This window comes from Rhinolophus sinicus, linkage group LG10 (genome assembly GCF_036562045.2).
Source record: "Rhinolophus sinicus isolate RSC01 linkage group LG10, ASM3656204v1, whole genome shotgun sequence".
NCBI lineage: Eukaryota > Metazoa > Chordata > Mammalia > Chiroptera > Rhinolophidae > Rhinolophus > Rhinolophus sinicus.
Window position 1 is genome coordinate 26278264 of NC_133759.1, and position 26795 is coordinate 26305058.

The window sequence follows — 26795 nt, forward strand, 5'->3', positions numbered from 1 at the left end:
AGGGGTTGCAGTGGAGTAAGTGACACGTTGCAGAAAAGATTTGATTCATGACAGAATGGTAGAATATTCCTTGACTGAATGAATGAGAAAAAAAACTTCAGGACATTACAATGCACTGTAATGAAAATAACTATATTTATAGTTAAAGTGTTAAAAGACCAAAAAGAATGCTAACAAGTCAGCATTACATGGGGGACAGGGTAAATGGGCTATGCGTGTGTATTTTATTTGCATCCAGAAATGAGAAAACTGAACACTTACCATGTGGTAAGTCACTTCATGGATGTTTTTCCTTCCACTTCTCACCAAATTCTGCAGTGGAGATGTTATTTCCAAAGGAGCAATCCTAATATTTAGAGAGATTACAAAGCATGTTCAAGGTTATAGTCTTAGCAAGTAAAACAAAAATCAAGATTCAAACTCAAGCTTGTCCAGTCCCCACGGGCGTACTCATTCCTGAAGCATGCAATGCTTTCCAGTTACCAGGAAATAATAACTGCGAAATGAAATTATTACGGGAACCATTCAGTGCAGACTTGGCACACTGTTGGTGCTTAACTAATGCTGAATGTCATTTTTATACTGTACTACCTACCATACATCTAGAATTTGCTAAGGATTGAGAAATAACCAGCAAACAGTCAGCAGGATTACCATCACTCGTTGGTTTGAATACCCGGTGTTTTTTCCAATGTGTATTTAGAGCAGTACTTTTCAAAATATATAGGGCATAAGAATAATCTGGGGATTTTCATAAAATGTAGATTCTGATTTGGTAGGTCTAGGGATGGCCCTGAGATACTGCATCTCTTACAAGGCTCTCAGATGATGCTGACATTGCTGGCCCAAAAATCACATTTTGTAACAAAAGCTTAAACACCTGTCTAAGAGTCACTTGGTACATTTATTTAAAATGCAATTACTGTGCCATAGTTACTCAATTAGAACACTTGAATATAAGGTTTGGGTATCTGAGTTCTCCACACAATCTCCAGATTCTTTTGCACACTAAAATTTAAGAACTATTTGTGTGGTCTGAAAATCAATCATTTCTGTCATACTGTGCCATTGTGAGAGAACAGAAATTTTAACTTTTGCTCTCATATGCTAGTAAGATTTATATTTTAATTGGTTGGAAGATTTTTTTCCAGGCTTATCCTGTGACTCTTAAGGTGATTTTGAGAAAGATGTTCATATTAGTGGCTAGCTTGGGGTACTGCAGTGTCTTCTGATTTATAATGCTTTTGTTCAGGGTTAAAGAGTGAGGCTTCTGAATTTTCCCTCCTCCTTCATATTTTATCCTCTTCCTTCAGGGACATAATTCCATAAAGAGATGAATCTGAATGAGCAGAATCATTACAGCCTTCTTCCCTGAGGTGAGCATTCACCCCAGAGTTAATGGTTGGGGTGAGTGTGTGTGAATGTGTGCGAGTGTGAGTGTGTGTGAGTGCGTGTGTGTGTGTGTGTGTGTGTGTGTGTGTGTGATCTTGGGATGAGGCTGATAAAGCAGCCACCCATATTTAGTGGGTAATAACCACGTGAAGGTCTTTGTGGAACATCATAAAGGAAATACGAATCAAGTTATCTAAAGAGTACAGGAGAGACCCGAGAGCCTCACACACAAAAGTCACAGAAAGGACAGAATACAGAACAATGTTCATGATAGTTCTGTGTATCAAAACAAGATTCTCAGAGGAGCTGTCTTAACAGTCATCTGACAAAGTTTAATTCAGCTAATACTTACTGACTGTGATCTAGCATGTGCCATTGGCTGGACAGAAGAGGAAGGTAGATAAAAAGAGACAGTCCCTTTACCCATGATAATTGCAATCTAGCAGAAGACGACAGCTGAATAGAGAGAAATTAAATGCGTATTCCTGGTGGGAAGAAAGTAAAAATGTAACATAACTTTTCCAGGTCATTCTTAAAAACTCAATGAGGAAATCCGATGTCCACAAAAATGTTTAATAATATATAATAATTGGAAATAATCCAAATATCAATTCATAGGTGAATAAATTAAGAAACTGTGGTATATTCACACAATGGACCATTCCTTAGCAATAAAAACAATGAACAAATGATATATGTAAAATATGAGTGAATCAAAAGCATTATGTTAAGAGAAAGAAGCCAGATATAAAACAGTGTACATTGTTTAATTTAATTAATATAAAATTCAAGATAAGGTAAAACTAATCAATGGTGTTTGAAATTAGAACACTGATCATTTATGTTGATGAAGATTGGCTTAAAGGAGCATACAGGAACTTTCTGGGGTGATGAAGAAATGCTTTATATCATGAATAGCGTGGGAGTTAACTGAGTATATACATTTTTAAAATTCACTTAAGATTTGTACATTTCACTATGTAGTAATTCTACCTCAGGAAATGAAAAAAAAGTGGGCTAAAGCATTAAGGATTGGTGACTTTGCTTTTGAATTCTAATTTATTGGCAGACTATCTTGAATCTATTTTTTTAACAATAGAAAACACAGAAAACAACATATAGGTATCTAGCCCCCTCCTTACTAATATTTATAAGTCACACCTTTAGTTCTTTCATTGTCATTTCTTCCTCATAGTTATTTTAATAATTACGTGACATAATGTCTATAAAGCACCTAATACATTACTTAGTAATTATTAGGTAATGCTACCATTGAGATTGATAGTAATAAGGATTTCAACACCATGAATACCTGCATTAGAAATGATTATATGTTTTTTTCTATCTCCATTTTAGTTTCTTGTCTGTTTGTTGAAGTTCTGATTGAGATCATTGAGCATCCTTATAACCAGTGTTTTGAACTCTGCAAAAAAAAAGAGAAAGAAATGATTATATTGTATCATAGTATATTATATTATCATATATAACATATATAAATATATAACATATGTATGATACATATGTATATATATATATATATATATAAATAACTTATACAGATATACGTATAGTTGATCCTTGAATAACAGGTTTGAACTGTGTGTGTTCACTTTTATATGGAGTTATTTTTTAACAAATACATACAGTATTATACATGTATTTTCTCTTCCTTATGATTTTCTTAACATTTTGTTTCTCTAGCCTATTTTATTGTAAGAATACAGTATATAATACATATGACATACAATATATGTGTTCATCCACTGTTATATTATTGGTAAGGCTGCCGGTCAACTATAGGCTATTAGTTGTTAAGTTTTTTGGGGAGTCAAGTTTTGACTGTGTGGGGGTGTTGGTGCCCCTACTCCTGGCAGTGTTCAAGGTTCAACTGTAAATATATACATATAATGTTCATGAAGAAGAGAAGAGACAGGTAGAGTTCATCTTGCAGAAGAACAAACTCCTGTGTGGAGACATTAAGGCAGCCAGTATAGATGGGTGGGGTTAATTTATTAACTTATGAAGAAAAGGAAAGGCCATGACATGGAATTTTTATTTAATTTGAGAAGAAGTTGAAACTATTATATCAGAGAAGTAGATTAAGGCAATAGTTTGTAAGGAGTATTGTTCTGATTATGTAAGATATTTTCATTATGTTCTCACAGGATAAGATCTTGTGTGTTATAGATAGCAGGGTGATGTCAAATAAAGACCTATGAGGGAAAGAAGGCATCTAGAAAAATACTTGAAATTAAAAGTGTTTCTTTTTCAGTTTAGGTCTGAAAAAGAAGATATCTTTCTGTGCAATGCAGTGGGTCAGAAATGGCAGGAGTCTATTGTTACAAAGACATGAAAAACCAAAAGGAGGGAGAATGCCAAGTTTATTATCATAAGTAGGTTTTGTCAACAACGGGAATATTTAAAGGGAATAACACTTTAGCAGAGAGGAAAATCAAGTCAACATGAAATACGTTTTGTTTCACATGTTAAAAAGATATGTTCAGGAGAGGGAAAAATTGAAGTTCAAACAGAAAAGAACTGCTAGAGGTGCAAATCTGTTGGAATGCATTCGAGTGGTAAGGTAACTGGATTGGCATTTGATGAACTCTTCAAATATCAAATCAGGGAAATAATATTGAATAATCTACTCAGGGAAACCCCCGAGCTTCTATTGGGATGTAGAATATTTTAAATCAGATGCTATCAAAACACTGCCATAGTGTGACTTCCTCCTGGAATATTCAATGTCAAACAATCTCAATGGATTTTCTATATATAGCATCACATCATCTGCAAAAAGTGACAATTTAACTTTTTCATTCCCAATTCAGATGCCTTTTATTTCTTCTCTTGCCTGCTTGCTCTGGCTAGGACTTTCGGAGCAAGAAAGGCAGTGGGAATAGGGGACAACCCTGTGGACCCAAGACATGGTTCGTTGTCCCCTATTACCACTGCTTTTCAACAGGACAACCAACCCTGTTAAAAAGCAGTGGTAATAGGGGACAGCCAACCCTGTCTTTTTCCTGAACTTAGAGTGAAGGGCTTCAGTTTTTCACTATTAATTAAATAGATGGTGATGGAAGGAGAACTGTGGGTGGTGAACACACAATGTGATATATAGATGATGTATTACAGAATTGTACACTTGAAACCTATGTAACCTTACTAACCATTGTCACCCCAATAAACTTTAATTAAAACAAAAAAATCTCAAAGGAAGGAATATACGAGTTGGCGTAAGACATTCCTGGGGAATGAAGTGAAGCTTGAGTAATTGCTTAACCTCTTTTAACCTCAGTTTCCTCAGACACAAATTGGAGTAATAAAAGCATCCTCATAAGATTTGTTTTGAGGGTTAAATAAGATGATGTGTGTGAGGTGCCAGGATAGATATCTTCTACATAGTATCTTCTCAAATAATGATAATTACAGAATGCCGTTGAGAATGTGAACATCCTTTTAATTTCAACATATTCATTATTCCCAGTATGTAAAATAGGACACTTAACTTTTTTCTCCTTCAATGGAATGATGGCACTCCCTCCTTGTAATTCTATATCTTACCATCTTGGAAGTTATAAAAAACAAAATAAAAATGTGTGAAGTTAAATGATGGGAATGCATGGTAAGATAGCATTCACAGCAATTTGTTTAAAGACTCATGAAATGTAATCAACAACCATTTAGTAATTTTTGTTTGTTTGTTTTTAATGAGAGAACTGGATCTGTAATAGAGTGATTTCCTTCTTGGATTTTGTCTGAAAATTTGCTCCAGTAACATAGCTTGTTGTAACGTTGCAATTTTTATTTTAAAAATCCCTTTTTCTTAAAATGAAAATCAGCCAAGCAAGGTAAAAATACAGTATCTGTGAATAGAAAGGAAAAAAGTCACTGGGATTTATACGTTTTTAGCTTCAAAACAAAAATTCCATTTCTTATTAAAATATCTTGATGTATTGTGATGTAGTAGTCCTCAAATATATATCTGAATCAAATATCCGAGTTGCCTAATCTCTCCACTATATTCTAAAGGTTGTCTTCCCTTTTGCTGAAATAATAAATGGGTAGTCATGTGTGAGATGCTCGCATCTTTAATATGCCAACACCTTCTGTCTTAGAGGCCTATTGTGCCAGATGGAATGTTTCATAAACATTGTAACAGACAAATTACATTAGATATCCTGGCTAGACCTGTGACACACAGCACCTTGATATAACTCAATTTTGTCTGTGCCTATATCTTCAACCATTGCATTTTAAGTCAGCAGTAGGATAGTATAAATTATCATCTCTGAATAGAATAATAAATCTGTCCACTGTGTTTATAAAGCATTCAGTCTCTATTAATTTCTTCACAGCAATATTTATGATAATAGACCTTAGAATGGCAAAGCAAAACTATTTTTCCCACAAAACCATTCTTAAAATGCAATATATTTTTGAGTGAGTATTTTAAGGATTATGACAAGAAACAATAGAAACAAATTTGAATCCTTGTTTTGGTATGTGCAGTTGAACAGAGAATTAATATAGACATTTTTGGAAAGAATTTTTAAAGGAAATTAGTAGCTCAAAGGTTGAAAAAAAGATAAATAATTCCTATCACAAATAATAATGACTTTTTAGTACTTAAAGAAGGACTATGTTTATTGTTATTATATAAGTGAGGAAAGTAACAGAATACTCAGCAGGAAATAGCAACTAGATAGACAGATGATAGATAGATAGATAGATAGATAGATAGATAGATAGATAGATAGATAGATAGACAGACAGACAGACAGATGGATGAATGGGTGGATAAGTAGATGGTGTTCAACCAAATCCTGTGAAGTCAAGAACAGTATTTTTCAAGTTTGAATAATAAAATACCTTCTTGCATAGTACAAATGCTAAATTTAAACAAGCAATTCTAGTTGAAAAGCTTTACTGTAGATGTTGTTAGTTTGGAATTAATATCAGAAGTTGCCAGCATTTAAAGTTAAGATAAGATACTTTTAAAGAAAATGATTTACTACAAAGATGGCATTGACATCCCCTTTCCTCAAGATGTTCCTACCCACTATTGCCTGCCCTGCTGATTTCCAAGCCACTTCTCTGGAGGTCTGACTGAATGCCAAGGATTCACAGCAGGCCTTCTCATGTCCCATTATGAGGAGCTTCTGTAGGAATCTGTTTCTATTCCCAAGAGAAGGCGATAATCATTTGTCCTCCTGATGTGGCTTGCCTTTACACTCTAGATGATTATGCAAGGTTAGCAGAAACCAAGGAAAGTTTAGGAAATGCCTCATGAATTCATGGATTAAAATCATTGTCCTAATGGGACACTCCTTAATCTCATGATAGAGACAATAAATTTTATAGCTGCATGACTGCAGAAAATGACAACTTTTTTTTCAACTGGTGCACTAAAATTATAATTTCAATGTACTAGTGATGGTGAGTTAATTAAAACGTAGAGCAATGGTCAACTATGTAAATCAGAAATTATATAAATCATAATAAAAATTTCTAACATTCTCTCCCTTATAAAAAAGTAACTTTTCAGTAAGCATATAGTTGGAAATGTATGATCAAGGAGAATCCATCATGCAAATGAATCTGGCCCATGATTTAGCAAAGTAATGTTTTTTGAAAACTCTTTTGATAAATCATGACTGTTATTTTTGCTAAATTAATTAGCTATTTGAGAACAAATATATATATATATATATATATATATATATATTAATATATTATATATATATATATACATATGATTAAACTTTAGTTACACCAGTTAGACCACCAGTTAGAATACAAAAGCTGATCTGATTTTATTGATAGTGGATCTCTTTTTAAAATGTTTTCTATTATAAATTAACATAACACATTTTTAGCAATTACTGGAACATGAAAGAAAACCACTCATAATTTTAACAACCTAACATATATTTTGTTGCATTTTTTCTGTCTTTTTTCCTATTCAGCTCTTTTTTAACATCATGTAGTCAGCCAGTTTTTCTTATTTTGTGTTATAGTCAGCATTTTGAGTTTATTAGTCTTTGCAATACTCAATTTTAATGGTTGAAGAATATTCCATTACATAGTTTTAAACCATTCATTTATTATTGGACCTGGATATTTTGTAATTTGAATAGAATTATCGCTTTAAAAATGGATATAAGAAGTAGAATTACTAGATGAAGCACATACACTTGAAATTCTTACTTTTTGGTTATGCTTATTTCTCATTAGACCTTGAAAAACAGATTTTTAAAATGCATAAGTGAATGAGTAATATTACGGTTAAGGTGTTGTTTCTATTCTGAAAGTACTCTCCAAAAAGCTTATAAAAACAGTAGAGTCACAGGAAACTGAATTGGACTACTGCCCTTACTTACTTGTGACCCATGGCAAACTGCTTACCCTTCCTTGGCCTTGGTTTTTCCACGCGTACAAAAGTATGGTATTAGTATTTACCTTTAGTGGGTTTTTGTTTGAATATTAAATAAGAAATGGGATGGAAAATCCTTAGTACAGTCCTTAGCAAATTGTAAGTCTCGATTATCAATATTCTCCATTCCGTAAAAATTGATGCTGATATTGATGATATCTACTCAATCCCTCAATAAACAAGTTCATTAAATTGCATGTTTAAAAATATTTATCTAAAAATACATGATTATTTAATTAATATAATTCATCTAAACTATGCTGAAAAGGTCTCAGATGTGCCGGGCGTTTTTCCCCCTGGAATTTGCCAGTAATTTGGGCATCATATAAACTCAATTCTCTAGATCAGAGATCTGTACAATTGATTGAATTGGCCAGGTAATCAATCTGAATTGGCTCTTGAGACAGTATTTATCAAATAGATGTGTCTCTGAGTGACATGTATAGCTGTAGGCATTCACATCTCACACTCCCACGATGACAGGAGGATGTAATGTGCTCCTCTCAAGCTTTAATTTGGCAAGGATTCTCTGCTTCTGAAAGCAAGGATATGACAGCTGTCTGCGGAGGCACACAATGGAAGGGAAAAATTATACAGCTGCAAAGACAGGGCTCGGCTCTGTCATTACCATTATCGTCATTTACTATTTATCAGGGTGTCCACAATGTGCCTTGTGTGTTACAGGCTGCAGGCATCACTCTGCCTCAGAAGAGAGGAGCAGATGAAAGCCAGCCTGTGCCAAAGATGAAACAAACACCCAGGCTCCATCCAAGGTACACGCAATATTCAGAAAGATGCTACTTATTTCTGAGTCTTGAGATTGTACATGCTGGTGGGAAACTTCCCCGCCTGCATAACAGGCCTTCGAAAGCATCAAAGGTGAGATTTGAAAATCTTTGTAAGCAATGATCCTGATATCAAAATAAGTTTTGATGTTACTTTAAGGGTATGCCCTCTCTCTTTTTTTCCCAGAAATGAGGTAAAGGAAGTGGATGGGGCACTTACTTATTCAAGTGCTACATTTAAGATGTTAAATCACTTTGAGAATGCATTAATTTCAGGGAGTTTACTGTAGAATTACGGCAAACAGTCTTCACTGAAGCTAAGATTTATATTCTTTTTTTTTTAAAGTATGTCTTTTTTTTTTAATTTATTGGGGTGACAATTGTTAGTAAAATTACATAGATTTCAGGTGTACAATTCTGTATTACATCATCTATAAATCCCATTGTGTGTTCACCACCCAGAGTCAGTTCTCCTTCCATCACCATATATTTGATCCCCTTACCCTCATCTCCCACCCGCCAACCCCCTTACCCCCTGGTAACCACTAAACTATTGTCTGTGTCTATGAGTTTTTGTTTCTCATTTGTTTGTCTTGTTCTTTTGTTGTTTTTGGCTTATATACCACATATCAGTGAAATCATATGGTTCTCTGCTTTTTCTGTCTGATTTATTTCGTTTAGCATTATACTCTCAAGATCCATCCATGTTGTCACAAATGTTCCTATATCATCTTTTCTTACCGCTGAATAGAATTCCATGTTGTATATATACCACAACTTCTTTATCCATTCATCTATCGAAGGACATTTTGGTTGTTCCCATGTCTTGGCCACTGTAAACAAAGCTGCAATGAACATTGGAGAACACGTGTCTTTATGGATAAATGTTTTCAGATTTTTTGGGTAGATACCCAGGAGAGGGATTGCTGGGTCATACGGTAATTCTATTCGTAATTTTTTGAGGAACCTCCACACTGCCTTCCATAACGGCTGCACCAGTCTGCATTCCCACCAACAGTGTATGAGGGTTCCTTTTTCTCCACAGCCTCTCCAACACTTGTTACTAATTGTCTTGTTAATGATAGCCATTCTGACTGGGGTGAGGTGATATCTCATTGTGGTTTTGATTTGCATTTCTCTGATGATTAGTGATGTTCAGCGTTTTTTCATGTCTATTTGCCATTTGTATGTCCTCGTTGGAGAAATGTCTCTTCAGATCCTCTGCCTATTTTTCATTTGGGTTGTTTGTTTGTTTTTGTTGTTAAGTTTCATGAGTTCCTTGTATATTTTGGATATTAGCCCCTTATCGGAGGCACTGTTTGCAAAAATCTTCTCCCATTCAGTTGGTTGCCTCTTTATTTTGTCGATGGTTTCTCTTGCTGTGCAGAAGCTTTTAAGTTTCATATAGTCCCATTCATTTATTTTAGCTTTTACTTCCATTGCCTTTGGAGTCAAATTCATAAAATGCTCTTTGAACCCAAGGTCCATAAGGTTAGTACCTATGTTTTCTTCTATGCAGTTTATTGTGTCAGGTCTTATGCTTAAGTCCTTGATCCATTTTGAGGATTTATATTCTGATGTGAGTCAATACTATCCGAAATTTTAAATTTGATTGTATACTTTTGCTCTAATAATTTAGTACTGGTTTTGATTACAAAGTTAATAAGAGAAATTATGGAAAGTATGAAATGTATAAAGAATATAATAATAGCTAATTCCTTAAATCCACCATGTTTACTATTTTGGGTGCTACATTTCTATTCAGTAATTTTTCCAATTAGGAAAGACTTCTGAAATTTAAAATTTTCTTTTCATCATTAAAATATAAGTATTTTCTCATTAAACATTCTAACCAATGATTTCTATTATTTTTAATAGCTAATTAGTAAGAAACTCTTTATGGTAGATAATAAGACATTATATTCCTGGGACAAAAAAGTATTCCATTTAAAATTTTGATGATAACAACCAATTAAACACACACACACACACACACACACACACACACACACATACACTAAAAATCCCCTCCTTCAAGTAATATATGAGAATTTCCATATGGTCATGCCCTTGCCACGCTCGAATATTGGTTGAAGTTTGGTGTTTTATTATTGTTATGATTTGCAATTCCCTGTTAAAAAAAAATCTGTTAGTTTTTCTTAGAATTCAACATGACCTAAAATAGTTAATAAATATAAAAGAATATGTATATTGGCCAGTTTAGATTTTTATTATGTGACTATACTGTTTAATTCACCACTTAAATTTGGTTTTCTTTATTTTTCTGATTTGGGTTAGCTCTTTGCATTTTCTGGTGTCAAAGCAAAAATTGCACTAGACAAAATTAAATACACAAAAAAGGCTTTGTTCAAGGCTATTGCAATAGAGTAGAGAGGCCACAGCTCAGTGTGAACTCAACTCTGCTGAATCAAAGGGCAGAGAAGTTTTAAGTACTGGGGTGAAATGGAGAACACAGGCTGTCTGTGTTTGCTAGATAGCTTTACCCAAAGGAAAATTAAACTTTCTTACATTTTCATGACAGGGTAGGTTCACAAATGGGAAGGAGGCTCCTACCTTTGCACAGAACCCAGGAGATAAGGGAACTATCTCCCTTGATGTTTACATTTTAGAGATAATTCCCAGGTTCTTGAGAAAGACATTCCTGGGTTATAAAACTAGAAAGATTCTTTTGAAAAGATTTGTAGAGAGGATTCTGGGAAGATAGCAGAGTAGGAAGGACCATGACTCTACCTCCCCACCTAGACACTAGTTGAACTTGAACAATCTATCTGTTGTAGCTATTTTGTATATGTGCTGCCAAAGCCAGCACCGTTGCAGCTATTTTGGAAACCTGGAGTCTATGGAAAGCTTGCAACTTCCAGGGGAAGACTTGGTTGGTAACTTGTAGTTAGTTTTGCTCAATTACACCTCTTATTGCCATAGCAGCTACCTATCCTCCACCCCCCAGTCATGGTAGACAGCTATGCAGATGTTCTATGCACACAGCTTGAGGGAATCAGGATGGACAAAAGCACCCTGCATGCCAAATATTAAGGATCAGTACTCTGATTGCTGACTGCTGCTTCTGGTCACAGAGGTGCAGACAAAAAGCTGCAGCCATTGTTGTTGCACCTCCCGCCACTGTTGCAAGACACTCCCCCTCCCATTGAAGTAATTTCTGAGGATATAAATGGCCAGTGCCCTTCCTTCCCCTTCATTTTTCTCTCTTTTTACATTTTGGGAGCCACACATTCAAGACTAGAACATTAAAAAACAACTGCATGTATGGGAAAAAGTTAGAAAGTGATTACATATGCCCAGGGAAAGGCAATACGTTGGTTCCTAAAAAATTTAAAATAGAATTACCGTCTAATTCAGCAATCCTACTTCTGGGTACGTACCCAAAGAATTTAAAGCAGATTCTCCAGGAAATATTTGTATATTACTGTTCAAAGTAACATTATTCACCATAGTTAATACACGGAAGGAATCTAAGTGTGCATCAACAGAAGGATGAGCAAAACGTGGCATGTACATACAATGGAACATTGTTCAGCCTTGAACAGCAAGTACATTCTGACACATGCTACAACATGGATGAAGCTTAAGGACATTTTGCTAAGTGAAACAAGCCAGTCACAAACAGACAAATACCGCATGATTTCACTTACATAAGATACTTACAATAGTGAAAACCATAGAGACAGAAAGTAAAAAGGTAGTTTTCAGGGGCTGGGAGGGCAGGGAATGAGAAGTGATTTTTTTAAATGGGTATAGAGTTCAATTTTTACAAGATGAAAAGAGTCATGGAGTTCGAAGGTGGTGGTAGTTGAACAACATTATGAATGTATTTAATATCACTAAATGATGTATTTAAATGGTTAAGATGGTAAATTTTAGGTTATGTGTATTTTAGCACAATAATAATGGTGAAAGTAAGATTTACATATATCTCAAAGGGCAGACAACAATTTTCTAAAGAAAATGCTCTAAAGAAGGTAGGTCAGGACCTAGAGCCAGGAAGGAGCTGAGAGGGCCACCTTGGTCATAGGATATCAGTCCCTTGAAATTACATCACATTAAAAATATTTTGTTCAGGTCTGATGCTTACATTTTAACCTTATTCGTGTGCTTTTCCTCCAGAAGAATTTTAATTTATAGAGAGTAATAAAGGATTTTGTGATTTGTGTTCGTTTAAGAACGCCCTTCCTACTCTAAATTTAAAAACCCATTTTCCTCTATGTTCTAATGCTTTTTCTTGGGGGGTCGGGGAGTGGTATATCGGTCTTCAATTCATCTGAACTCATTTTTAGAAACTAAATTTTTCTCCGAATTTTATAACTAAATGTCCTAATACCATTTGTTTAACAGTCCAGCCTTTCTTCTCAAAGCGTTAATGCCAGCTTTGTTGTATACCATGCTGCACTTATTTGTGGGGCTACTATTGATCCCACGCTCGTCCACCAGTCTATTCGTTTATAATTCATGGATGAGGAGAAGCCAACCATGCGAAGGAGAGTGAGAAGAGTGTTCTCAGCTGAGAATACAGAAAATGTGGAAGTCCTGAGGCGAGAAAGATCTCCTTTGCTAAGAACAAATAGGAGGTAGGTGTGTCTAGACTGTAGTGAGTCCAGGAGAATGGAGCGGGATGAAATTTACAAGATGGGCGGGGCGAGGTCTTGCATCACACAGCAGTTGTTACCAGTGGGTGGTGCCTCTGCCTGGTGAAACTCTTAGGTAGTGTGGATGAGCAAGTCTATGGTCACTGCTCCTCTGGAGAAGACTGGAAATAAATAAGGTCTGTCTCTTTTCCAGGCCTGTCAGGTTTACAGTGTGTTATAGGAGAATCTCTAATAGATGGCAAGGCAAATCTCAGAAAAGTGCAGTGTGGAGAAAGGAAGGTGGAAGCCCTAACCGAATGCCTTGGTCACTTACATTATGCAGAGGCTCTTCCGGACTCAGCTGTTGAAGTGAGAGTGTTTCAGGGTCCTGGATCTGCTTTCTTACACCAGATCTCACTGTCCACTAGCTCCCATTTCCTCCCTGCAGCAGGGAGGAAATTCATTTAAATTCACCAGTTCTACATCTTTAGACATTCCCTAACAAAACACACTGCCCTCCCAGGAAAATGGAGCTTCGTTCTCCAGACACCTTACAAAATTGTGAGCCTTGGGATGTGTGTAGGTGCCAGTCGATCCCACTACACAAGAATGCCTGAGGAGGAGGCAGAGTTCATCAGAACCCATCAAAGTATTCCACATGATTTCCTAAAGTTTCAATATCCAATGATATTAAATATATCTGTGGTCTAATATTTTCCTTCTTTTAAATAGCTTTCAATGTGAGTACAATTTATGGTTATTTAAAGATGTGTACTTGTATCGTGGATTGCATGTGAATATCTAAAAAAACACACAACATAATATTAGTTCAGAGCCTTTGGTGCTTTGGGAAGGGGGAGCTGGTCGTATGTACTCACAGGCAAATGCTTAAAAATTTAAAGATAATGGTAATAATACCTTACACTTTAAAGTGCATACATACATGATCACATATACTATTACATTTGAGTCTCACAACATCCTTACGATGGAGGAATATTTTCCTGTGAGTCCCCAAATGATGTAGATGATGTTGGATCTGCCGGCAGTTTCTGGGTGTAGGGCAGGATTGTGTCTGTCTCGTGAGACTGAAAAATGGAAACATGGACCCTGGAGAGGCAAAGAGTTTTAAAAAGAGGATAGTTTATTGAAAGCAAAGAGTCAGAGCTCCTGAGCCAGAGGGGGTCCCAAATAGGGATGCCCAGTGACTGCGGAAAAAGTTCTTACTTTTATACCTTCCCTTGCCTGTTTGGGGAAGGGGAGCTGTTTGAAGAAGGGAACTGGCGCCTTCTAATGAAATTCGTCTGCCAGGTTTGTTCTGCTTGCCCATCCCAAAGGAATTCCTGAAGTACCCCACTCTTATCTATCAGATCTGCTCCGTTTGTCAGGCCAAAAGGAATTTTATGATTAACCTCAAGGCCTTGTTATATTATGTCCTGGAGTGAAAGAGTGATTTCAAAACCTGATGTTTTAGGATATGCCTGTCTTTGTTTATTCCACCAGGGACCTCCCTGTCTACCTAGTGACATGCTAACTCTCCTGTCTCACTTAGAGAAATAGGTTCAATTGTTATTACCCCCACTTTACAAATTCAGAAAGAAGAGATTATTTTCTTAATGACACACAGGCACAGAAGGTGAATCTCAAACCCAGTTTTTCTAACTTTGTGATTGTAGCTCTTTCAAGTACATTATTCTATGCTTTACTTAACTAGGCAAGGAGCAATATTGTCACCACGTTCTTTACATTTTCTTAAGGGCTAACATTAGGAAAATGAACAATTAGCTCACTATTATAAAACCAAGAAAGTTTGTTACCTCTTAGTCATGAAGGCAGAAAGATTGTACGAACAGAACCTTGAACTAATGAATAACCTTTTATCATGAATTATAATGTAACACCTGTAACATTTAGCTATAACAATATTTTAATTTAGCAGAACTTTCTATGGTAATGTTCACAACTTATATGAAAATCAAACAGAAAGAAGTATTGAAAAAATCTTAATGGAAATCATTACACAGATGACCTACACTCTCAGAATATTTATAAGTAAAAGAGAAATTATTCTATGTCCACATTTAAGAAATGTCAGAAGGATAACTTTGGCCTAAGTTAATCTTGAGAAGCTGCAGATGGCTCAATTGGACATATTTTTATAATCTATGTGTCCATTCTCCTCCCTCTGTGATTACTCTTCCCCATTTCTCTTACCTTACCTGGGATGTTTCCATGACAGGCTTCATCCAGACTCCTGAGTTTTCTCTACTGATATGCACTTTGGTGTGCTCTTTACTGTATTTTGAAGATGGTATTAGCTCTGTGGGGAAAAACACAAAAACCAATACACAACAATCTCTTTAATCATAAGCTGAATTTCCAGGCAACAAGTGCTACCCCTACGGTGTCATTGGACCATATACATTCTATTATGTAGGCACTAGTTAGTGTATATAGAATACTGGGAATTCCTTTTGAGTATTAAAATTATAAGAACTGCTTGAGTGCTCTAGAGATGTAAACTTGCTCCCTTAAGAGGCTAGACTGTATATTCTTAAATTAGAATTGCTTTTTTTCTATCCAAAACACTTCAGAAACATGGGTCATTTGATTTTCTTATAACAATTTAAGGAGAATAACACTTGGCATACAGTTAACAACACATAGGGATACCAAATACATATTTGTGAGAGAAAATGCTCTTTCTGAGTTGAATAGATAATTTTCAACATGCAAAACCACTCTAACCAAGTGAGCTGGGTAAATTAGCTATTTCAGGTGAGCTTGGCTGTCCTTGATGTTGCGTTGAATGCAGAACAATGTCATAATAACTCTGTATTTTATATCTACAAGCTTATGTACTATAAAGGAAGTCCCCTAAGTGCTACACAAGATTAACAGCAGTGAAAAAGTTAGTGTACAATAAACTCACAGATAATTTAGCCATTCCAAGTAGATTTATAATACACCATTTAGTGTGGAAATAACACACCACAACAAAACAAATTTCAAATGAGTATACATACATATATTCACATATATGTATGTATATATATACATGTACATATATATATACATATATGTACATGTATATATTTATGCCAAAAAAAGTATATACATGAATTGTATTCATCTTTTGTTATTGGTATATACTGAGTATTACAATTTTCATAGTTTTTTCCTTTCTTAAAATGTGTATACATTTTTTGGCACCCCCATATGTGTGTTTGTGTGTGTGTGTGTGTGTGTGTGTGTGTGTATTTAAAACATAAGAGAAGGAAGTTGACTGTGATAGCATGTGTGTCCTCGTATTCCGGAGGGCCCATTTCTCTTTAGCAATATGACAGATAGATTCCTCTTGATTCTTTACTTATTTAGTGTGTTTTTCTGGTATCAGCTGTGGTTCTGAAGCTCTTTGTTAAGAATTCAATGGCAAGATTAAGAATCCAGATAAACTAGTCTCTGTTTTAATTAAGATTAGGAGACAGCCATGGGAGATCTTTAAAAATAAATTACAGTCCATTTTCTACAAAAGAGAATCAGGAAACTGGGGACAATGAAAAAGAGAATGGAAAAGTAAAGGACATGAGAAAATGCATTGGATGGTACCATTGATTGTTACCAAAAATTAATTTGTTCTTTGTTGTGAACCTTTTCATCAGGAGAATCTCCATCAAGTGTAACATGATGTTTCTGATGAGTGTTCTCAAGGCAAAAGGAAGAAAAAATTCTCTCTGTGTCGCAGCAAATGCTAACCCTGAAATTGAACAGGAGCGATCAATTGAAGTCCAAACAATAACATTTAAACAAATAATAAGAAAGACTCCAGGTCAAGGAATGATATAATTAAAAGGCAGCCTCTTGAGAACTGAAAAGGTTTGGGGGTTAAAAAAAATCCAGTTCCAATAAAAAAAAAACCTGTTGAAAAGTGTAATGATATTTGAAAATAATTCACTTTTAAAGAAAAAAACACTAGTAGCTTTTTTTAATTTTTACACATTCAATTCAGAATGTAATATTGAACCTGAGTATACAGAGGATAGCAAGGGCTGCATTAGAGGAATGTCATTACAATTGTTTTGATCATCTTAGTTATAAGTACTTGCAAGATTTCAGAGGCAGTTAATTGTTATCTCCGTTATTTTTCTTTTTTCAGAGAAATAAATGGACACAGAGACATCCAATGATGTATAACCAAGTGGTAGAAACAGAAATATTGTTTTTTTGAGTCCTTTTCAAAATGAATTCCTATAAAACATGTTTTTAAATAAATGAATGATAATGTAATAATTTCATTAAACAGTTTGTGATTTAAATCCAAAGTTTAATTTAAACAGTGTATGATTTCTAAACTTTGGTCCTTAGTTTTGAGGTTGACATTGACATGTTTCTGATTAATGTATGGGTCACCTTGAGTGATTATGTCTGTAATATTTTAGAAGTTTTTTATTTTTAGTTGTAATTTTGAAATAATTTTAGACTTCAAAATAATTGTAAAAATAGTACACAGAATTCTTTATACTCTTTACCTAGATTCTTTACATGTTAACATTTTCCATAACAACAGTTTAATGATCAAAATAAGAAAATTCACCTTGACACAATGTTAATATTAAATTTACAGACTAATTTTTCCAATTGACCCACAAAGATTCTTGTACTGACCCAGGACCCAGCATCAGATGAGGGTATATTTTGTTGCTATGGCTTTTTATTTTCCTTTAATCTTGAAATGTTCTTTCATTGACCTTTGTCTTTCATAACCTTAATAGTTTTCAAGAGCAATGGATAGTCAATTTGTAATATGTTAGTTTGATTTATTCTGATGTTTTGCCATGACTATGTATTTTTTGATAAGAATGCCACAGAAGAAATGCTGTGTCATCTCAGTGCATCATGCTTATGTCAGGCTTCTGATGCCTGGATGTCTTATTGTCCTGCGAGGGACCCTGCTCCCTCTGCCATTTGTCATGTGGGGTGGCCTGCGGGGTCTCTAGTCCTGCTCCCCACATAGCAACACAGGATATGGCAAGGCCAAAAAGGAACACCCAAGGAGCCATAGGTAGTGGAGTCATACCACTATATTCTCACTGGTGGCACTATAGTCTCACTGAAGGCTGGAGTCACACGACCTGCAACCTGCTGTCCGCTTCTCTGCCTGCCAACCGACCGACCAATCAACACAGCCCCGCAGTTACATCAGTAGCCAATTGGCTAACTGGTTACAGCTGATGGCCAACCAATCACAGTTGATGATCATTCACTACGGGAGCCAACACCTCCCCACAGGAGGCCGAGAGCCTGGAAACTGCTCTCTGGGACTCTGTCCCCACACTCATTACTGGTGAAGTTAAAGTGGACTCTGCCAAATTTCTCCCCTGTAAAGTTACTATTTTTCCCTTTGTATTTAGTAAGTATGATTTGGGTTGATGCTTGAAACTATGTAAACATACTTTTTTCTCATCAGACTTTTGCTTAGCATCCACAGATGATTCTGGACAGAAATAATTATTATGTTTCTTTCATTCCTTCTAAATTTGTTAGTTGGAATTCTGTTTTAAGGAAGTACCATTCCCTCCCAACTATTTACTCTTTCTTTATATTTTTTAATCCGTATGAACTCATGGCCTATTTTACTCGATGGGTACATCCCATACTATCATTATTTATTTTCTTTCTCCATTTTTTCCCCCTCTGGAACCATGTTGAAAATTAACCTGTTAGAAATAGCCAAAAACAAACAAACACTATGAGGGTAAATTGGTGTGAGCTGGTAAGGTCCCTTTCAGGTCTAAAGTTCTCTGCTATAGATGTTCCCACACATTGGAATGTGCCTGAGGTGCAATTTGCTGCCACTCCTTTCTTTGCCTGAGTTATATTCATGAAATGAAACTGGAGACCATTACTGAGTTTGAAAAATGGTTTTTTTGAGCTGAAGTCTGATGATCCGTCCTTAGGCTAAATCCTTGGGCTCAGCTAGCCAATTGCTTTGCACTACTTTTACCCTGCCTCAGGCTGTCAACAAGATCTTTTCACAGATCCCTTCCTTATGCCCTGAGAAGCCCCAAACACAGAAAGTTCTTTTAGCTTTAGGCTTCTAATTTATCAAAATAGCATCACTATTCCCCACTCTGGTGTTTTTCACCATGTACAGGCTGCTTTTGCATGCTCCTCATTGCAGATTAAGACCAGGATTCATTTGTAAGTCATGTATTTGGGAAGTTCAGATAACACAGGTAGAGATATGATAAAAGGAATGGAAAACAGCCAATGGAAGGTATGCTATTAAGCCAGCTGTAATGTTGTGCAACTTAAGCTAAATCCGGCTGGAAATTGATACAAAATACACACATCATAATTAGCCAACCTGAATATTAGGCAATAAGAATATTTTATGTACTAACGCTGGAGAACCAATGGTCAAGAGCTGCTCCTGGAGGTATTAATTCCCCAGTAGTCCGGCTGTTCCATGTGCTCATACACACAAGAGAACACAGGCGGTGGGATTTTTTCAGTTCCAGCAGCAACAGCAACAAAAGCCAGTATCTGCAGAGCTCCAGGTACTGGAAGCTGGGTATTGGCCAGAGGACACTTAAAAATACTAGAGTAATAGTTGAAGCAGACAAGTTCTGCTACCCAAATCCTTTTGCTCATTTTATTTAATGCTTAAAAAGAATAGTCCCAAGTAGGTAGAATAGATGATATCATCCTTTAATAAATTAAGTAGCCGAGGTGTGGAGAACCCAAGTGACAGGCTTAAGGTCGCATACTACAATGTATGTACCTAAAGGATAGGGCTAGACAATTGCAGAGCACAGGGCAAAAATACTAAGTCTTACCTTCTCTAGAGCTCAGAGTTGCTGGTACCTGGTTGACTCTTACAGGGAAGAGATTTGCTCCTCAACTTTCTAACGTGAACCCTGGGACCTCTTAGCCACACGAAGTCTTCAGACTTACTTTAAAGTGCAAAAGAGCATGAACCATCTCCATTAATCAATGATTTACATTTTACTGCTCTGCAACACTGAGTAATGACCTACATTTCATTTCTTGCTGATTTTACCTGCACACTAGGTACTTTCTATTAAAGTGCTAATATACCCCCCCAAAAAAGGTAAGGAGCTGATCAAGGGATGGACACATATAGCCCAAAGTTTCCTTAGAGTCATCCACCATGAGATATAGTCAAGCTAATGCCTTGAATTAAAAAGAAAGAAAGAAAGAAAGAAAGAAAGAAAGAAAGAAAGAAAGAAAGAAAGAAAGAGAAAGAAACAATAAAAAGAAAAGAAATAGAACATGCTTGAGCTAATTCAGCACTAAAATAAAGGAAGTGTTCCATATTTTTAATAGAGATAAATGCAATTACAGATCTAAGAAATGAAACCAGAATTATTGAGCAGTCAAAATGTCCGATAAGGACATTAATTAATTAATTTATTTATTTACTCAGCTTATCAGTTATAGTTCATCTATTGTATTCCTGTGATGTGCCTGACTCTGTGTTAAGCAAGAATTACAAAAATACATGTCACTGTCCCTGCTTTTATAGAACTCACACTCTTAGGAAACTGTAGAATGCAAGGAACTTCCTTGGAAGTTGGAAAATTCATGATACAACATGATGCAGTCTACAATAAAATACAGGGTGGTAATAAATGAAGCTGGAATGATAGATTGCGTCCAGATTGTGAAGGGCCTTGAATGTGATGACAGGGATTTTGGATTACTTTAGGTAACGAGGAATCAGTGGATTTTACTTTAAAGCAGTGGGATGACTCAAATAGCAATATCAAGAAAGTGAAGAAAATTATTTCCTCTTCAAACAATTAAGCAATCTGGTTCTTAAGTATTATTCTCTACTTCAAAGAAATGTCGTATTATTAACAATGACCTCTTATGATTATATGGGCCATTTGGTCATAATTTTTTAGCAGTTTTCTCCTGTTTGTTTTCTTAGTGGGCATATCTTTTGCTTACTGATATTTCATCCTTGACTCTGGCCCACCTGCAGAGAGCATTAAAAAAATCTGTGGATAAATGTGGAGAATATTATAGGTTATGGATATTTCTATTACTTTGTCTCTCATAGACATTTTTCAAGGGAAACTTTTGAGTATCTGTCTGAAGAATAATTTTCTTACTCTTTTGTCTCAGAGCAACAATAAAAAAATTAGGAGATGACAATGGCTTAGAGGAATATCAACACCAAGAACATATAATTATTGAGGTTTTCTTGTGCTTCAGCATGATGCCAGGCACTACTAAAACAATTATGGGTAACATGGGTAGATTAATTCCCATCTTGACCTGAGAATTGGGAAGAGGATGAGGCAGAGCTGCATCATGGGAAGTGCATGAGATTTGGAAACAGAGAGATAGGGATACCACATTAATACTGGGGAAATTGCCTGACTCTCCTTAGTCTTGATTTTTCACTTATAAAAGGGAGAGCCAACTTTTTATAACTCCAATCCCTATCAATCCCTTTCCACTTACCCTGCTCTATTTAAATATTTACCTATTCTTGGAAATTTATGACATGTTTCAATGTTTGCTGACTTTCTCGCCCATTAAAATACAATTTCCATCAGGGCAGAGATATTATCAGCCTTAGAAACTATGGTAGACATAATAATGATCCCTCAACTATGTCCATGTTTTAATCTCTAGAAACTGAATATGTTATATTACGTGGTGAAGGGGAATTAAAGTAGCAGACTGAATTAAGTCTACTAATCATCTGTCTTTAAGATAGGATTATCCAGGTTCTTAAATAAATGACCAAACTGATGGCAGTAGGAAGACTCAGCTAGCTCAGCATTGCTGGCTTTGAAGATCAAGGAATGGGTCCACAAACCAAGGAACGCGAGTGACTTTTAGCACCTAGAAATGGTAAGGAAATGGATTCAGCTTATCAGTTATAGTTCACCTATTGAATCCTCGTTATGTGTTTGACTGGATTCTCCCTTAGAACCTCCAGTAGGAACAGAGGTCTGCTGACACTTGATTATAGCCCAGTGACACCCATTTTGAATTTCTGACTTACAGAGGTGTATAATAAATATTTGCTGCTTTAAGCCACTAAATTTGTGGCAATTTGTTATACCAGCAATAAGAAACTTATATTGCTAATCAATAATTTATTTCCCCTACTACTCTGTCACTAGTGCCAAGAACGGTGACTGTACCATACCAACAAGTAAATGTGTGTGTATGCGTGTGTATGTGTGTTTTATAAATTAATGAAGAAATGCACAATCAACTGTAGTATAATGATGCCACAGTTTAAGATGGTACAGACAGTGACAAGTAAAAATAAACACACACAGACATGCACACACAAGGACAAATATGTATCAGAGTTTCAATGTAAAAATATTTAATTGAAATTATATCCAATATTTTATATATTATGTATAGAAAGATACATACCATTCTATGGAATGCATCTTAGTGCTTTGGTTTACGAACGCGAAATTTTACATAATATTTTTGTTGAGGAAACAGGAGGCTGAAAGACCTTCTGATCAACTAAGTACTGTCACACGTTTTTATCACTTACTGCCTCACTAAACTCTTCTGGGTTTTAGTGTTACATAAAAAAGGCCTAGGAAACCTCATCAGGGAAAATAGTAAAATAAATACAGTACTTTTCAAGGAGTACAGTAATGCTCATTAGATACAACACTACCTTAATACTGATATTTTCTTGGTATCATTTCCTTCTCAGCATCACTGTCATTCTCTTCTCTCTTTATTTAAGGAGATTTAGATCATTACATAATCATATTATAGTATTCAAATTCATTTTCCTTAGACTAACCATCAAGCCACTCACTATTTCATCATAACTGTAAGATAAGGTAGATAGAAAATAAACAAATATAGGCACAGATGAGACTGAAACATCTTTTTGTGCCATACAATAAGAGATCGCTCAATGGGTGACGGGAATGTGTTAAAAACTCCTTGAGCCAGTTTGAGGGGGCTTGAAATAGTCAAATCTGGGAAAATTGGAACATAAAACTAAATTATATGAATGAATTATAATCCATTGAATAAATAAAAGTACATGAGTTGAAAGGGATATAAGAAAATAAATGGAAAAAGAGAGGAAATCTCTTACTTAAATAAATGTAGAATGGATGATGGAATTAGTCATCCATGGATACTGAAATTAGTGAGTGAAAGTTTGACAAGGAATAAGATATATATGCATAGGATCAAAGTATTTCCCCACAGATTACTAGTAACTACAAAGGGAAAAATAATAACAGAGTGAAAAAATCTGGCAGAAACCATTTAAGCAAGTGGCTAAAGATATCACTAGTTTGGGGAATAAATCAATATCATGCACCTCCTAAAAAGATGCACTGAGAAGGAAACAAAATCATTTCTGGGGTATTCCTGCCAAAAATGTACATAACCTGAGTAGAATTGTGAAGAAATATGAGGCAAACCCAAACTGAAGAGCATTCTATATAATAACTGGCCTGTACTATGTACAAATGTCAGACTGAGGACATTTTCCAGATGTAGTAGTCTACTAAGAGACGACAAACAAACAATAAAAAAATACAACATGTGATCCTGGGTTGAATCGTGAACCAAAAGGAAAATACAGTAAGTCCTCACTTGATGGAAACTGCAACTTTAAGCAAAATGACACTCGTGTAACAAAACCAATTTTATCATAGCCTAATTGATACAAACAAGAGTTAAGTGCTTATATTTCTGGTCACGAAAACATCACCAAACTTCTAAATAAAGACCCAAACACTTCCAATATTAAACATTGAAATAAGCATGAGCTATACATTCATTTAAGAAAGATTAATAAACACAAGTAAGATAATTATATTCCAACCCATTTATTCCGGTTCAGGGTCACTTGCAGTTGGCTAGAGTCTCTCCCTGTGATTCAGGGAATGTGTTAAAAACTCCTTGAGCCAGTTTGAGGGGGCTCAAAGTAGTCAAATGTTGGAAAATTGGAACATAAAAATAAACTATACGAATGAATTATAATCCATTGAATAAAATAAAAATACATGAGTTGAAAGGGATATAAGTAAATAAATGGGAAAAGAGAGGAAATCTCTTTCTTAAATAAATATAGAATGGATGATGGAATTCGTCATCCATGGATACTGAAATTAGGGCACAATCAGAAAGACAACGTGGACAGGTTACCCTTCCATCATAGGGCACACTCACACACACCCACACTCACTCAGACTGCGACAATGTAGACATGCCATTTCAACTCACATGTACATCTCTGGGATGTGGTCGGAAGCTGGAGTAGCTGGAGAAAACCCATGGAGACATGGGGAAGAACGTGCAAACTCCACACAGACAGTTGCCCCAGTCGGGAATCAATCTGTTTTTCCTCATCATCCTTATAAGGGAAGGACATTGCATAAAATAATGTTATTTGCGAAACTGCTATAGCGACAAAAGATATTTTGGATATGATGGATTTCAACAGTGACTGGGAATTATGTGAAAATATTGAATCAACATTAAATTTCCTGATTTGCATAATTACATTGTGGCTAAATGATGGAATATCCATGTTCTTAGGAAATACCCCCTGAAATGTTTAGAGAAAAAGGGACATACATTTTCAACTTAGTCTCAAATAGTGTAAAATATAAAGACTAGGAGAATGGAGTAGGTGGTATATGAGCTAGTTTTACTATTCTTGAAACTTTTCTGTATGTTTGAAATTATAACAGAATTTAAAGTTATAAGCAATACCAATAAGTTTAGGTTTCATAACTTCCAGAGAGGTTGACAATGCCAAGCACTGATGAAGACTTGGAAACACCAAAGAGAGTGTTTAAATTGCTCCAACTGCATAGAGGAGGAAATTGATTGTATTTAATAACTTTGATGATGTCTATACTTGTGGGAAACTGAACAGTGTCCCTGAAAAGATAGCCACATCCTAATGTCTGGAATATGTCCAGAATGTTACTTCACATGGTAAAAGGGACTTTGCAATGTGATTAAGTTAAAAATATTGATATAGAGAGATTATCCTGGATTATCTGAGTGGGCCAATGTAATCAAAAGGATCCTTTTAAGAGGAAGGCAGGAGAGTCACAGCCAAAGGAAATATGATGATAGAAGTAAGGGGTCAGAGTCAGAGAGATTTGAAGATACTACTCTGCTGGCATTGAAAATGGAGGGAAAAGTCTTGTAGGCAGCCTCTATAAAATGGAAAAGGCAAGCAAATTAATTATCCCTTGAGCCTCTGGATAAAGTATGGCCCCTCTGACACAGTGATCATGGTTCAATGAAACCTATTTCGGACCCTGATCTCCAAAACTGTAAGACAATACATTTTGTGTTGTTTAAAGCTACTAGATTTGTAGTAATTTGTCATAACAGCACTAAGAAACTAATATAATGCCCTATGATCAGTATTTCTACATCTAGGTATAGGCTTGAAAGAAACTCGCATTCATGTGGTCAAGAAATTTTGGTGCCATCTGTAATAGAAATATTTGGAATGATTGGATATCCATCAGTAGTGAAATAGATAAATAATCTAGTCCTCCAATGGGACAGTGAATGAATGAATCAGAAAAGATGTCCAAAAAATGGATAATTCACAAAAATACAATGTTGAGTGGAAGGAAAAAAAATATTTGCTTTATAAAATGTAGGTACAATATGATACCATATAATTAAATTCTTAAAAACATTAAAAATACTACTCTGTATTAAGAATACAGATATGTGCAAAGATGTATCCTGATAATATGAAATCATGTATGGAAAGGATACACTTTCAATTAAGTGTCACATTTGAGGAAAAGGTGGGGACTGAGATTGAGGAGGGAATATCCAGACAATTTAATTGAATAAACACAAAATTAATAAGACATGATTAATTGACATGAACAGGAAAGAGAAGGGAGTTAGATTGATATTTTTAAACTCAAACAAGTGAATATTTGTTGATAACAGTAAGCAAGAGTGGTAATAAAGGAGGAAGAAGAGCATGTTTGAGGGGAATATAATAATTTTTTAATTCATTCTCCAGAGGTTGAGAACTTTCTGTAAGTTGTGTACAGGGGTGATGCAAATATATCTACTATATTACCACAGCCCTCAAAATGGTTATATTCTAGACCTGGAGTAGCGAAAATTACTCTGTAAGCAGCCAGAGAGTAAATATTTTAGCCTCATAAATATATATTTTAGCCTACATAAATATATGTAGGCCATATGGTCTCTGTTGCAACCACTGAATTCTGCTGTTATTTCATGAAAGCAACCATAAACAATATATAAATGAATGGGTGTGTCTGTGCTCTAATAAAATTTCATTCACTCATGCAGGCAGAAGGCTGAATTTGGCCCACAAGTCATAATTTGTTGTCTCTTGTTAAACTACATATTTTACATTTCTTCACACAACAATGGCTACAGTTTTACTACCCTATTGATTGAAAATAAAAATACACACGTACATATAAATTTATGGGCCCCTTCAATAATTCCGTTTCTCCCTCAGGGCTGAAGGTTTAGGTTTGGGGAACTACGGTTATGGTGGAAATAAAGTGCATG

General features: G+C 35.4%; 1 long non-coding RNA gene across 2 annotated transcripts in view; it reads right to left on the reverse strand.

Moving 5' to 3' along the window:
• LOC109444555 (uncharacterized) overlaps window positions 1–24602 on the reverse strand; it is a 121262-nt gene extending 96660 nt beyond the window's left edge. For both annotated transcript variants that reach the window (XR_012489495.1, XR_012489494.1), the window contains exons 1-5: window positions 24483–24602; window positions 15434–15534; window positions 13549–14324; window positions 2705–2815; window positions 262–346 (exon numbers count right to left, since the gene is read on the reverse strand). This is a non-coding gene — a long non-coding RNA (uncharacterized LOC109444555). The remainder of the gene's footprint in view (window positions 1–261; window positions 347–2704; window positions 2816–13548; window positions 14325–15433; window positions 15535–24482) is intronic.
• Window positions 24603–26795: the final 2193 nt, after the last annotated feature.